This window comes from Schistocerca serialis, chromosome 4, assembly GCF_023864345.2.
Source record: "Schistocerca serialis cubense isolate TAMUIC-IGC-003099 chromosome 4, iqSchSeri2.2, whole genome shotgun sequence".
NCBI lineage: Eukaryota > Metazoa > Arthropoda > Insecta > Orthoptera > Acrididae > Schistocerca > Schistocerca serialis.
In genome coordinates, this window is record NC_064641.1 from 474,947,783 (window position 1) to 474,963,449 (window position 15,667).

Below are 15,667 nucleotides of genomic sequence, written 5' to 3' on the forward strand. Positions count from 1 at the left end.
CAGACCGGGAAGGCAGTTGGCAAGGGCAAATAAGCTCTAAAACTACTGCTGTAGCCAGACAGATAGGCTGCCAGCAATACATGTCGTTTCTGCGTTTTGCCGAACCGTGAGCCTGTAGAAGCCGCGTCATTGTTGAACGCACCGAGGCCTGCGAGAAAGACAGGCTGCGGCGCCTACGTCACGAAGGTAGGCCGAGTTCGCTCGCTCACTCGCTCAACTCTGCAGAAAAACTGCGTTTCTATGCCTGTTAACTCGTAACTGAGTGTGTATGTTCAAACGAGACTTGCATATTCTCCTGAAATCCATTATTATGGAATTTTATTGTTATTAGTCCTAACATGATAGAAAGTGCATAGGCGTACTAATAATTCGTTACGGCTGTACTGGGATACAATAAAATTAAAATCCTGTCAAAATGATCATCAGCTGCATAAGGCACCACATCTTTCATTAAATGAGGACTGTTAAGCAGAAGAGACTAAATGTTACAAACAAGCCGTTATACCATTTATGTCGAGAATTGAACTTAAATTTTGTTGTAGTACTGATAATCAGTAAGACTTCATAATAGCAGATTCCAGTAGCAGATTCAATTCTTGTTAGTAGGTACACGTCCAGGTGTGAGTTAAGAGGTTTAGAAACGCATTTTGTCTGCTGAGCTGAGACAGCGAACGAGTTCAAGCCTACCTTCGTGACGTACGCGCCGCGGCCTATCATTCTCGTCGGCCTCGGGAGCGCTCGAAACAGTCTGCGTAGCAACAGAAGTAACGCAGACCTTCCGGCATTGCGTCACTGATAACCAAGCACAACAGTACTGGACAAGAAGAACAGCAACAAGTTATTGACATAGAAATTATGGCATCTGCGACTGCGACCAGCAGCGTCACTTCGCCAAGAGGCAGCGGTGTCATCGCCAGTAGCACGTGAGACAATTACGGCGCTACTCGCATCCGCTGGATCACGTAGCCGCAAGTGGGCAGTGCCGTATCCATCCACAGTTACAGTATTTATGTCAACACATGGCGGTAGCTAGCCAGTTCGGTCTTTTCTACCGAACCAGTCGCAGTAGCAGCAGTTCAGTCCCAGCCACTGAACCAGACAGTCCCAACCAACGAACCTATCAGTCGTTCCTCGTCGACCGTAGGCCTCTGAGGACTCCAGCCTCGGACTAGTTCTCCATCTTCACCAGTATAGTCCTCATAACCCGCCATTCGGTCAACCACGAGCGCTCGCCTTGTTGACTGTGGGCTCTGAGGACTACATTGTAACAGACTTCATTGTGAATGGAGGATGGGAGTCCGATTTGTGGCTAGTCTGCACATAGACATTACACTAAGACTCAGAGTGACTGTTTCATTACGAACACCTAATTGAGAAGTATTATCGATTAACAAAACTGTCGCGCGGGGTGGCCGCGCGGTTAGATGCGCAATGTCACGGACTGCGCGGCACCTCCTGCCGGAGGATCGAGTTCTCCCTCTGGTATGGGTGTGTGTTGTTCTTATCATAAGTTAGTTTAAGTAGTGTGTGAGTCCAGGGACCGATGATCTCAGCAGTTTGGTCTCTTAGGAATTCACACACATGTGAACATTTTTGAACAAAACTACCGGACAGTGGCCGGCCAGAGTTGCCGAGTGGTTCTAGGCGCTACAGTCTGGAACCGCGCGATTGCAACGGTCGCAGGTTCGAATCCTGCCTCGGCCATGGATGTGTGTCATGTCCTTAGGTTAGTTAGGTTTAAGTTGTTCTAATTTCTAGGAGACTGATGACCTCAGAAGTCCCATAGTGTTCAGAGCCATTTGAACGATTTTTACCGGACAGTAACAGTGCATATTACATCAGAAGTATGTTTTATGTTTTCCGGCGGCTAACCCAGTGGTAGCCCGTTTGGCTATTGCATTGTCTGTATTAATGCTATTACTAATGAAGTGTGTAGAGTTATTTGTCTTCTTGGTTTCTATGTGCAACTTTTCTGGGTCACAGCCACCTCAGAACTTAATAGCTCATGAAACTTCCTGGCAGATTAAAACTGAGTGCCCGACCGAGACTCGAACTCGGGACCTTTGCCTTTCGCGGGCAAGTGCTCTACCATCTGAGCTACCGAAGCACGACTCACGCCCGGTACTCACAGCTTTACTTCTGCCAGTATCTCGTATCCTACCTTCCAAACTTTACAGAAGCTCTCCTGCGAACCTTGCAGAACTAGCACTCCTGAAAGAAAGGATATAGCGGAGACATGGCTTAGCCACAGCCTGGAGGATGTTTCCAGAGTGAGATTTTCACTCTCCCGAGTTCGAGTCTCGGTCGGGCACACAGTTTTAATCTGCCAGGAAGTTTCATATCAGCGCACACTCCGCTGTAGAGTGAAAATCTCACTCTGTTAATAGCTCATGTTTCAAAATTGTTGGCAAGAAAAGTAAATGGAGGATCTCGTAGATTATGTTCAGTTTGACGTTAGGAAAGATAACGGCACCAGACAGGCATTTCTGACCAGAAGTCCGCATCTGGCGTGTATACTCCCTCGAATTTTTAATGCACGAAGTTATATTAAAGTCCAGCGGATGTCAGTGTAGTCGCTTTCCACCCTTGGGGAAACTGCTGCCGACTTCCGTCACGCTGTTTCGACTATCCCATGCTCGAATAACACAACACTCTATTCTGGGGCGCCGCGGGGCAGCCACGCGGTCTGGGGCGACTTGCCACGGTTCGCCGCGCGGCTTCCCCCCCCCCCCCCCCCCCCGGAAGTTCGAATCCGCCCTCGGCCATGGGTATGTGTGTGTGTGTGTGTGTGTGTGTGTGTGTGTGTGTGTGTGTGTACGTGTGTGTACGTGTGTGTGTGTTTGTTGTCCTTAGCGTTAGTTATTTTAAGTTAGAGTAAGTAGTGTGTAAGTCTACGCACTGATGACCTCAGCAGTTGGTTCCATAGGAAGCTACCACAAATTTTCAAATTTTCCACTCTGGGAAAGGAAGATAACAACTTCTTCAATTTTCACGCTCTAAAAACACTTTCAGGTACGTAAGACTATGAAACATCATTTATGAACTTACTTTTACATCAAAGCTTTACTTTCCCTATGCAAAAAAAAAAAAAAAAAAAAATTATTTTCATTTTGCGTAACTTTTTAGTTCCATCAAGTTTCTCAATCAACTTTGACGAAAGTGTATGTCTAAAAAAATCTGTTTTTTTTTACATATAGTAATGTGAAATCGTGGCTTCTTAATAAACCACTTACCTTTCCATAATGCATAACAGCCATTGTGAAATGACTCCATCTATCAGGCACGTGCACTTGATTTACACATTTTGCTTTGAAAAAGTATGATCGTGGGAAGCTTACCGACCACTACCTTGTAGATCATACTCGTACATTACTGTGAGTGAAATATATCTAAAAGAAGAAAAGAGAATTTGAAATGGTAGTGACACGGGTGTCTGTCTTCTTTCACAAGTAAATGGTTCAAATGGCTCTGAGCACTATGAGACTTAACATCTGCGGTCATCAGTCCCATAGAACTTAGAACTACTTAAACTTAACTAACCTAAGGACATCACACACATCCATGTCCGAGGCAGGATTCGAACCTGCGACCGTAGCGGTCGCTCGGCTCCAGACTGAAGCGCCAAGAACCGCCGGCCACACCGGCCGGCTTTCACAAGTAAACACGGGTTATTGTAGGGTGTCAGTGCCGTGATCATAAGCCGATGGATTTCGCGAGGGTTTAGCATAGTGTCAACCACTGCAGGAGAGAAACGAATCAATGTTGGTCTATGTCAGGCTCTCGTGTGATTTTAATAGTCCACCTTCAGAGAACTACAAATTTAAACGAACTTTCCTCGGTGATGACTAATTGCACTGGAGAAACATCTATTACGCTCTTGTAGTATACCGCACTATGTATCATAAACAAAATTAATTCTACTCCATTTCTTATAACGTTACAAAACTAGATCTAGTCAAGTTCTTCTTGGTTCTCCCTTCTTAAACGGCTGTTGTAGACTTTCTGTTTTCGCTAACTGGTAAGCTATTTGACATAGGTCAGCACTTCTGAAGCTATACACTTCCTCCAATGAGTGAAGCTGATATACACTTATTTGTTGGCCAACTATTAAAAAAAAATGGTTCAAATGGCTCTGGGCACTATGGGACTTAACTTCTGAGGTCATCAGTCCCCTAGAACTTAGAACTACTTAAACCTAAGTAACCTAAGGACATCACACACATCCATGCCCGAGGCAGGTTTCGAACCTGCGACCGTAGCACTCACGCGGTTCCAGACTGAAGCGCCTAGAACCGCTCGGCCACACTGGCCGGCGGCCAACTATACAGATAATAAAAGTTCCCTTCCAATTTTTTGTGAAATTAATTTTGTAGAAGAAACTTCAGATTTGCTAAATGCATGTATGATCGATAGTGGAAAGATAAATATTTCAGCAGTCTTCAGTGTCCATATACACTCCTGGAAATGGAAAAAAGAACACATTGACACCGGTGTGTCAGACCCACCATACTTGCTCCGGACACTGCGAGAGGGCTGTACAAGCAATGATCACACGCACGGCACAGCGGACACACCAGGAACCGCGGTGTTGGCCGTCGAATGGCGCTTGCTGCGCGGCATTTGTGCACCGCCGCCATCAGTGTCAGCCAGTTTGCCGTGGCATACGGAGCTCCATCGCAGTCTTTAACACTGATAGCATGCAGCGACATCGTGGACGTGAACCGTATGTGTAGTTGACGGACTTTGAGCGAGGGCGTATAGTGGGCATGCGGGAGGCCGGGGGGACGTACCGCCGCATTGCTCAACACGTGGGGCGTGAGGTCTTCACAGTACATCGATGTTGTCGCCAGTGGTCGGCGGAAGGTGCACGTGCCCGTCGACCTGGGACCGGACGGCAGCGACGCACGGATGCACGCCAAGACCGTAGGATCCTACGCAGTGCCGTAGGGGACAGCACCGCCACTTCCCAGCAAATTAGGGACACTGTTACTCCTGGGGTATCGGCGAGGACCATTCGCAACCGTCTCCATGAAGCTGGGCTACGGTCCCGCACACCGTTAGACCGTCTTCCGCTCACGCCCCAAAATCGTGCAGCCCGCCTCTAGTGGTGTCGCGACAGACGTGAATGGAGGGACGAATGGAGACGTGTCGTCTTCAGCGATGAGAGTCGCTTCTGCCTTGGTGCCAATGATGGTCGTATGCGTGTTTGGCGCCGTGCAGGTGAGCGCCACAATCAGGACTGCATACGACCGAGGCACACAGGGCCAACACCCGGCATCATGGTGTGGGGAGCGATCTCCTACACTGGCCGTACACCACTGGTGATCGTCGAGGGGACACAGACTAGTGCACGGTATATCCAAACCGTCATCGAACCCATCGCTCTACCATTCCTAGACCGGTAAGGGAACTTGCTGTTCCAACAGGACAATGGACGTCCGCATGTATCCCCTGCCACCCAACGTGCTGTAGATGGTGTAAGTCAACTACCCTGGCCAGCAAGATCTCCGGATCTGTCCCCGTTGAGCATGTTTGGGACTGGATGAAGCGTCGTCTCACACGGTCTGCACGTCCAGCACGAACGTTGGTCCAACTGAGGCGCCAGGTGGAAATGGTATGGCAAGCCGTTCCACAGGACTACATCCAGCATCTCTACGATCGTCTGCATGGGAGAATAGCAGCCTGCATTGCTGCGAAAGGTGGATATACACTGTACTAGTGCCGACATTGTGTATGCTCTGTTGCCTGTGTCTATGTACCTGTGGGTCTGTCAGTGTGATCATGTGATGTATCTGACCACAGGAATGTGTCAATAAAGTTTCCCCTTCCTGGGACAATGAATTCACGGTGTTCTTATTTCAATTTCCAGGAGTGTAGTTTTATTACTGATTTCTCGAATAGCCTTAATGATATTTGCTTCGTTCAATTCCTTATTTTCGCCTGGGGGATGTATTTTGGCTTTGTCCTCGGAATTGTAGAATGGAAACGCCACAGGTTAGTCATACTAACAGAATGGACCAAAATCTGTCTTTGGGAACATTTAGACCATACGCAGTAGCCAGAGTTTATACCCTTACTATTATGTAATTTTCTGGTTAATTACAAAACGAAAAAAATAGTAGCTATCAAAACAGAAGATATTTTAAATGCTGAGATTACTCTTAACATGACTTACTAGAGAGAAGATTATTTGTAAACGCAGAAAAGGTACGGAAAAATGATGAATGTATAACTGAAAAAGTTTTAATATCGTTCAAACTGACTATACATATTGGTGGCTGCGATAGTATGCAACAATTAAGTGATGTGGCGGTTTTACACAACAACTGACGTGGTCTGCGAGACTTTTAACTGTTTCCATATTTTGTTTGTTGTAGACGCAGGACAGTACGCGCACTGCATTGCTTAAATGATACGACTGTATTTGCCTTAGGTGGTGGGAATGTACCAGAAGCGTCGCCAGCCTGCACTGCAGGCACACAGAGCCTGGTGACCTCAGCGACAACGTCAGAGTGGAGAGCGCGCCCGCACTGGGCTGCCTCTGCCCTCCGCACACCACAGCACTTTGTTCGACAACAGCCTGCCCACTCCTAGCACCCTTACTCGAATACGCCACGTCCAAGTGCGGCCTCCTTGAATGAGTACGAGCGAGCAAGATCCTCAATCTGCAGATCTCTGGTTCTCGCGTTGTTTTTGATAATAGACTCAAGACTTAACAAAAATTAAAACATTCATAATCCTCTTCAATCAATCAAGACATGTTCATAGGACTCGTCGATCTAAAAAGAAAGCGTTCGCAGTGTAAAATGGTGCAAAATGTTGTAAATTCTGAAAAAAATAGGAGCAGTAGGGAAAGTTTAAACTAAACTCTTCCCGAACTGGCCATGAAGACCCAAAGGTACTGACCGACCGCCTTTTCATCCTCGGCCCACAGCGGTCACTGGAAGCGGATATGCAGGTCATGTGGTCAGCACACCGCCCTCCCGGCCGTATGTCAGTTTACGAGACCGGAGCCGCTACTTCTCAGTCAAGTAGCTCCTCAGTTTGCCTCACAAGAGCTGAGTACACCCCGATTGCCAACAGCGCTCGGCAGACCGGATGGTCTGCCCATCCAAGTGCTAGCCCAGCCCGGCAGCGCTTAACTTCGGTGATCTGACGGGAACCGGTGTTACCACTGCGGCAAGGCCGTTGGCAGGGAAAGTTTGGTACTATACAAGATTTATAGAAACTAAGAGGGAACAATGATCATGGAAAATCAAGAGCTATTTTCACAGATTAAAAAGGCTGTAAGGCGAGGATGCACTCTTTCGACCATACTATTTAGTTTGTACATCGATGAGGTAATAAGAGAAAGTAAGAAAGGTTCAGAAGTAGGATTAAAATTCAAGATGGAAGAATATCAGTGATAAGATTCTCCTGAAGACATCTCTATCCTCAGTGAAAGTGAAGAAGAGTGGAACGAACAGTCTAATGAGTACATAATGCTGACTGAGGGTATGTCGAAGAAAGATGACAGTGTAACTGATCACTTCCTAGCCGCCCATTAATACTGGCCGTCCAGTGCTGTAGTCACCTGGACCCGTGTCCGGTTCACTGGGGAAAGGGGTTTTTCTTCAGCCTGGTATTGATGGGCCCTCCGTAATCCTACTATGTGTGTCGGTCGCAGCTGACAAGGTGAGTCTGACGACAAATTTCGCCATGAGGGTGGTAGCACGCTGGGTTCTCGAAGTCTTGCCAGGGGGCAGCACCGGACAGAAGTGCTGAAGCAAGAACAGAGGAATGGCCAGTGACAACATCTATTTTTTGCTCCTGTTTCCTGACTGACCAAAAGGCCTATATGTTTAACAATTTTGTGGAGAGGAGGGGAGCTAGACGAAATCGTGGAATATTTTGTGCAGGAATCACTAGTTACAATACACAGCTGTATCATCTTATATTTATTGAAGACAATCGATTTCGGGCCAGATTCAGACCGTCCTCGGGTCTCAAAACGCAATTCGGCTATGCATTTTCCAGCTGCAAAGCAAAATGTAGCTCACTGAATGTTCATTATAAGGGGCGATCAGAAAGTTTCCGTTCTAAGACTGTGCAGTCCGGAATCTGTATACCAATCAGGCAAAATTGCAGTGAACATTGAGGCAATCATCCCAGCGACGCACCTATTGGAGATTCGCGTTTGCTACAACACCGTGTCCTGCTGCGTGAAGAACTCCGTAACTGCCTACTGCTTATCCTCGTCTCACAAAAATCGTTGACCCTTCAAGGCCTTTTTTAAGGGACCGAAGTCGTGGTAATCGCACGTGTAGATATAAACATTCTCGAGTGTCTGCCACTTGAGTTGGCATAACTTTTACGTTACGACATTTGCAGTGTGTGGACATGCGTTATCATGATGCAGTTTCCTGGTTTTCGACAAAAATGCTGTCCCATAAACATTCTTCATTCTAAAAAGAATGTCTACCGGTGTTTGTTCTTTGGCAGCCAAGAAAAAAATAACAGCACTTTGCTCATGTTTGGACGTATTTGATATTAAAATTTCCATAACTCACGCTTCCGCATTTACCGCTTTCCCGTCGGAAAAGCACGAATGCCTTGCGCACATGTCGGTGCTTATATACCCTCGTCAGAATTATGCTAAGTTACATATATGCTACAGCAACGACCTCAAACTGAAACTTTTCGATCACGCCTCGTATTATTAATTGTTTCTGTATAACGATTATGTCCGTACAACATCAGATTGATTGTGCCCACACTTTTGTCCCACTTTCTTTTCAGACATAAACTGTCCTAAAAGTGACATCACACGGCTGCTCGATACATACGATGTCATACACATCAGATGTCATATCGTGCTGCCTGATGGCCTGTGGCAGTCTGTTAGTTAAAGATGGACAGTTTTGTAATATTAACGTAATGAATTTGTTAAAAGGTCTACGTATTCTTCGAAGGAAGTTCGACACTGACGTTTCTGGCAAGAAAGGCGTACCGCTGCTTCTGTTCGTGAAACTTGTCACAACTATTATTTCCACATGGTACAGAGAAACGTTTTAAGATCTAAAAAGAGAAATTCAGTACAACGTACCTGGTATCCTGACTTACAGCGTGACTTCCGCACGACAACACTCGTTTACAAGCTGTCACATAAATTCGGGTACTCTCTATAATTACAATTTCCTTTCACAAGGAAGCTGAAGTTTTTTTTAAATATCCTCGCACTTTATGGATGAAATATTGTAGTGCAGGTATTGATCAGAAACGATTTAGATAATTGTAACAGTTACTATAGGGCGTCTGAAAGTCCACAATAGAAGTGACAGAATTTGGAGCTCCGGGTGGTAGCTTGTACAATGGAGCCTCTGAGGTGGAAAGTCAGCGTGCGACAAAGAGAGAGTTTGCCACTGGCCAGATGAGGTCCCGGCGATAGCAGGACGCAGGTAGCGCATTATCCGTGCTTACAAAGGGGCTTCTCTTTCACCCGCGACGGGTATTCGCCGAGTGCAGAGAGACTGACCAATGCTGTGAACCGTGAAACTCTGCTCCTGTTGTCAAATACGAGGGCGCGGGACTGCTGCGAGCTGACCACTCACTCGCTTGCTACCTTTCAACGCAGCCCTAGCGTACCACAGACTTCATTGTGGCGGAACAACAAGCAGGTCGAGATTCAAACTGTGGCGGTCGAAACGTGTTGCTGTCTGTCTACCAGGCTTCATGCATCGTACATAAGACGATCTTCCGAGCTGTCGAAAAAAAGAGATCGCTCACTCGTCAGACTTGCAGATAAAATCGTGAGGACCCAGGACGAAGGTACTAGAATTAATGTTGGAAAAAGAAGCTACCCCAGTCCGTCTCACAGTAGAAACAAGTGCACAATTCATGTGAACTTCGTCAAATCACACATCCGTTTTTTGTGAGAAATTACACTGTTTACAAAACATAGAAACCATCGGTATTTTAAGATTTGAGATGTTTCGCATCTAATATAGGTATAGGGTGGTTATCATTAAACTTTCGATACTTGTGAGGGACCTCATCAAAAACAAGTGGTCGTAGGACATTGAAACATCATGGGAACATTTGTAAGGACATGCGGAACAGAAATAATCAATAACCATTGTAAGACCAAATTTGCCCTCTCCAGATTAGGAGGGAGCGCTTGGTCCCCAGCACGAATCCGTCTGGCGGACTTGTGTCGGGGTCCGGTGAGCCGGCCAGTCTGTGGATGGCGAATGCGAGCTGGTTACCCTTATACCGCCTCGACTACACGATGTCGGCGATTGCTGCGCAAGCAAGTTCTCCACGTACGCGTGCACCACCATTACTCCACCAAGCAAACATAGGGGTTACACTCGTCTGGTGTGAAACGTTCCCTGGGGGCCGAACCGCACAATAACCTGGAAAGAGTGGTTCGGTGTGGGGCGGCGGAGGGTGCACTGCGGTAGTCGTCGTGGGGTTGTGAACGACTGCGGATGTGGCGGGGACGGAGCCTCTCCGTCGTTTCTAGGCCCCCTGTTAACATACAACACAATACAATACAAAGACCAAATTTTAACTTCCACGTATGAGGGTAAGGTTTGTTAATTGCATACCATGTTTACGTTCCAGGTCGCAAACGTTGCTTGGAGTGACGACCACCTGCACCCACGACAACATGGAACCGTACTAGAGATTGTTCTACCGCTACACGCAACATCTCAGGTGCAATGCTCGCGACCTCCCTCGCTATGATCATTTTCAACCTCCAACGTGTGCGCATTACGTCCAGCATTCCCATCCATAGAAACAGAAAGGTCTTCAACAATTTGTGGCGCAGCTGGCCATCGGCCTCTCCCAGGAGCAGTTCCCAAATCGCCCTTAATTTGAACTTCCGAATGATGTTGTTCAACTCCAGTGCGAAAAGAGGACCTCTCGGTATTTCTTCAACGCGTCGATACTCGCTTAGAGCAGCAGTACTATTGCTGTGACTACGAAGGCTTTCCCGGCGTAATAATTGATAATACTCTTCTCGGGTATGCAGCCGGATCATAACGTCTTCATGGCACAATATTTCCGCGGTCCAACTGGCCACCATCTTCAGGTGAGAGTGCTGGTGCACGATCTCGCCGGCGAGATCGTGCACCAACACTCTCACCTGAAGATGGTGGCCAGTTGGACCGCGGAAATATTGTGCCATGAAGACGTTATGATCCGGCTGCATACCCGAGAAGAATATTATCAGTACTATTGCTGCTGTTTTGATGAAACAGTCCTCGAGTAAAGCCCTGCTCCCCTTGTAACGACCCACGTTAACTGTCTGCAGCTGTAATGCACACTGACGCTTCCGTTTCAGTCCTCCGTCGCCGTACCACTACCAGCGACTGAAGCCTAGTCGTGATACTAACACTAGTAACAACGCAAAACCTGCAGCATACAGTTATTCCAATAAAGTTGGGTACCCATATGGTAAACAGTATGAATCAGCTAAAACTTGCACGGCAAATATTGCGGAAATGGAAACTGCTACTGATGTGCAGCTTTCATACAATGGATTGTTAGTCAGGTGCTGATATTGTTAGCCAATCAACAGATTGTGATAATACTTAGAAAGTGTAATGTTTGTGCAAACATACACTTTTTAAACGAAACAATGCCTATTGACATTAACACATTAAAAGTAGCGTAAATTAGAATGTCAATGGTGTTTGTTCTAGGATTCTAGTCCGAATAGTTTACGAGATATCGTATTTTGAAAAGTTCCTATACTGACACTAGTTCAATGCCTGTGCTAGCGCACACTAAAGAACAACACAACTGCATACGTAGTTATATGGATTATGACCAGTAACGATACAACTGACCATCACAAGTTATATTCAAAATGACCATCGTCAGAGGTTATACACGCTTCCAGTGTTGTATGGGAAAACTGCTGCACACGTGCTAGCATTTCAGCAGAAATGTCCGGGCAGGTAGCAGTAATATGCGTTGCATATCATCGGGTATAGTTAACACGTCCTTGTAGACAGCGTCTTTCAGCTTACCTCATAGAAAAGGGTTTACAGATGTCAAAACCGAGGAATGGACCGGCCAAAGTACAGGTCGTCTGCGCCCAATCCAACGATTTGGAAACAATTCGTGTTAACAGGCTGTAGTTCTTCCTGCACTATGGGGTTGACAGCCGTCATGTTGGTACCACAGGTTCCTCCTAGTCTGCAGAGGAACTTCTTCTAGCATCTGTGGAAGATGGTCTGTTAGGAGGCTGCGATACTTATGCATATTCAATGTTCCGTGTGTGAAAAACGGGCCTATGAACTGGTAGCTCACTATCCCTCACCGCACGTTTACATTCCATGGACACTGACGTTCCATTTAGAAACCCCAACTTTTGTTTATGTCGCACAACTTCTTCTTGGTGCTGTGATTTCTTCCCGTCAGTACACATTTACCGGATTTGCGCGTAAATCTCGTCAGATGCATTCTATCTGGTGTTTCGGCAGATATTTACAATGTAATTTTTGCTGTGTGTAGCTGCAGTCAGCCAAATAAATGTTGTTCGTTTGGTCTTTCATGTAACGCCCAGTGTAGATGCGAAAAGTCGGTTTGTTCTCCACAGTTTCTTTCAGTCCTCCGTTTGTTAGATAAGTTTCAGGGCCATAGGTCTAAATAAAAGAAACGGCCCCAATTCTTTCCCACTTCAAGCGGCGTAACAAAGATCTGAACGACTCTACGATCTAGTCACCGATCTGATGACGCCATGAGCCGACTGTTGCGTGGATACGTATAAACAGTTCGATTCACTGCCGGCCGGAGTGGCCGTACGGTTCTAGGCGCTACAGTCTGGAACCACGAGACGGCTACGGTCGCAGGTTCGAATCCTGCCTCGGGCATGGATGTGTGTGATGTCCGTAGGTTAGTTAGGTTTAAGTAGTTCTAAGTTCTAGGGAACTGATGACTTCAGAAGTTGAGTCCCATAGTCCTCAGAGCCATTTGAACCATTTTTCAGTTGGATTCACTGAGCTTGTTTGAGACTGTAACTATTTTCTAAGTCGTAAAAGCTCCTGATGAAGTCTCAAACAGTGGAATACGAAACGTTAGGCAAAGAATTATGCCCTGGACTACGGCCCCACGCAAATAAATCAAGTATCAACAATAACACAAATGCTGCCCAGAGCCGAGAGGCTGCAAGTCTTTCTGAGGTTCTCCCTTGTTGACAGCATCGGCGTTGGTATTCCACAAATCTAATCTCTACTATGTTCACTATTTATCTGCCTTCATAATACATTAATTGCTAATTTTAGGCAGTTCCGCTTCCAATTTAGTTTTAAGTTTAGTAGTACCTGAACCTGTAACATTATTAAAACTTTGTTAGAATAATAAGAGCTTCGTACTATGTATATGCACAGTTTGATATTGTAAAAACACGACTTGTCTTAGTCTCCACAGACCGATTAATGGTTGACACTTCATGCGTTATAACTGTTTTCCTTCAGAGTGTTCAGCGTCACGCCCGAATCGTTCGCCGTTGCGAAACTGCCACTACTATTAGTTCATTTCCAATTACTTATCCGGCATTCTTTCTTCATGTTTTTGGATCGCGAATCCTGGATTTGGTCCATCTATTTCGTGTTTCATCGCATTTGATTACCACATCAGAAACAGCACACACACACACACACACACACACACACACACACACACACACACACAGAAAACTTTTCATACACAGCACTAACCAAACACTACTGGATTCTTCAGCACATAGGCGATTCAGCGTCACATTTATAGTTGTTTTGATCATAGAAATCGGCTTACATTAGATAAGCTCCGCACGACATTGCATGAAACCAAATTTTTGAAGGCTGCACTCAGTCATTGCGACTGGATCACCAGAGTCATAAATACAATAATCTTCCTCAGCGTAATGGTGCAACGCAGTGAGTACATTATAAACCTCATTTGTGGAAGGTCATAGGCTCGAATCTCGTCATGTACAGTGATATTTTTTATTTTTCTAAATCTAATCAAAAGACTTTGGTTCAGATGGCTCTGAGCACTATGGGACTTAACATCTGAGGTCATCAGTCCCCTAGACTAAGAACTACTTAAATCAAACTAACCTAACTAACACATCCATGCCCGAGGCAGGATTCGAACCTGCGACCGTAGCAGCAGAGCGGTTCCGGACCGAAGCGCCTAGAACCGCTCGGCCACATTGGCCGGCAAAAGACTTTGATTATTAGTTTTGTTCACTTAACTGTTTTAATGTAATAATTTTTTTATATCTAATACTTTCTCGCGTCATTTTGATCGTATTGACTTCCTTATTTGCAATTACTTTTCTTCCTATCGTTATCTTTTTCGTTTGGAGTCTGCTTGTGTCACCTATAATCTGCAACCAAGTGCCACCCAGGATTGCTCACAGGTTGGTTGGTAGCTCTTGTAGCCAGTATGAGGATAGTTTCAGGTAGCCGATGACAGTGAGATATTACAGTTTTCTTTTACCGCTGAAGCTGAAATTATTCTGTCTTGAGTTTGCGCCTGTAAGTTAGTCTTAAACACCAGGAACAAAGCTATAATGATTTTAGTGCTGCCGAAGATTAATGATCGCCGTTCCCTCGGGCACATCGCACATCACGAGGCTGTGCTTAGATTAGGAAATGAGTTGAATTCAGAGTTAGAAAAGGCGTCGTGTACTGCAGTTGGTTCATTGGTCGCTTAAAATTAGCTACCGACAAAGCATCTTCCGTTCCCGTCATACCTCGCAGCAGCCGCTTCTAACATTGCTCTGCGTTACATGGTAACAGCATTTGTGAAGTGACCCGCCGTGTTTGTGTGTCGCCTATAACAGAGCATTCGTCGGCAGCGAATGTGGAAACACTGTAGCGGCAAGCGCCAGGCGTCACCTATCAAGTAATTTTAATCGCGCTATAGGTGGCAGGTCATTTGTAAATGGCAGCAAATAAAACGAACGAAAACTAAAAAATCGAATGAGGTCGCACACGTCATAGCGATTTATCGTTGTTACACGCTGTTGCCTGCAGGAAACTGCAGTTTTAATGGCTAGGAGTATATTATATATTTCAGTGGAAAAAAATATGGTTCAAATGGCTCTGAGCACTATGGGATTTAGCTTCTATCATCAGTCCTCTAGAACTTAGAACTACTCAAACCTAACTAACCTAAGGACATCACACACATCCATGCCCGAGGCAGGATTCGAACCTGCGACCGTAGCGGTCACGCGGTTCCAGACTGTAGCGCCTAGAACCGCTCGGCCACCCCGGCCAGCTGTTTCAGTGGAAAGTTTTCTGCATTGAATACCGTTTTAATCAGATAGTGTCTCAGTAATTTCATGTGGGCGCTGAAATCTAGATGTCGAGCACACTAAAAAATACAACCCCCGAACATAATCACTCCCAATTACTTTGCACGCTTGTGACGAGGAGATTAAATGGAAAACTAACTTCAAACCCCCTCCCCGCCCCCCCACTCTCTGTCAATTTCCTCCTGTATCTCTGTCTGTCCATCTCTTCCTATTCTCTGTTTATTTCCTGCTTACCCTCTCTCTTTTCATCTCATCACACCCTGTCTCTCTACCTACCTCTTCCCCCCTTCCCCCCTCCCACCTCCATATCATCCTCTTTTCTTTCTCTATCTCCTCTCCGCTCTCTGTCCGATCCCCCCTCCC

The 15,667-nt window shown here is 46.0% G+C and overlaps 2 protein-coding genes and 1 pseudogene across 2 annotated transcripts in view; 1 reads left to right on the plus strand and 2 right to left on the minus strand.

Moving 5' to 3' along the window:
* Positions 1–15,667, plus strand: part of LOC126475150 (GTP-binding protein Di-Ras1) — a 1,323,975-nt gene that overhangs the window by 310,231 nt on the left and 998,077 nt on the right. The gene's annotated exons all lie outside the window — the stretch shown is intronic.
* The window catches only part of LOC126475149 (pancreatic lipase-related protein 2-like), a 429,898-nt gene that overhangs the window by 145,088 nt on the left and 269,143 nt on the right, over positions 1–15,667 (minus strand). The window lies entirely within an intron of this gene.
* On the minus strand, positions 7,075–7,193 carry LOC126476196 (5S ribosomal RNA; annotated as a pseudogene).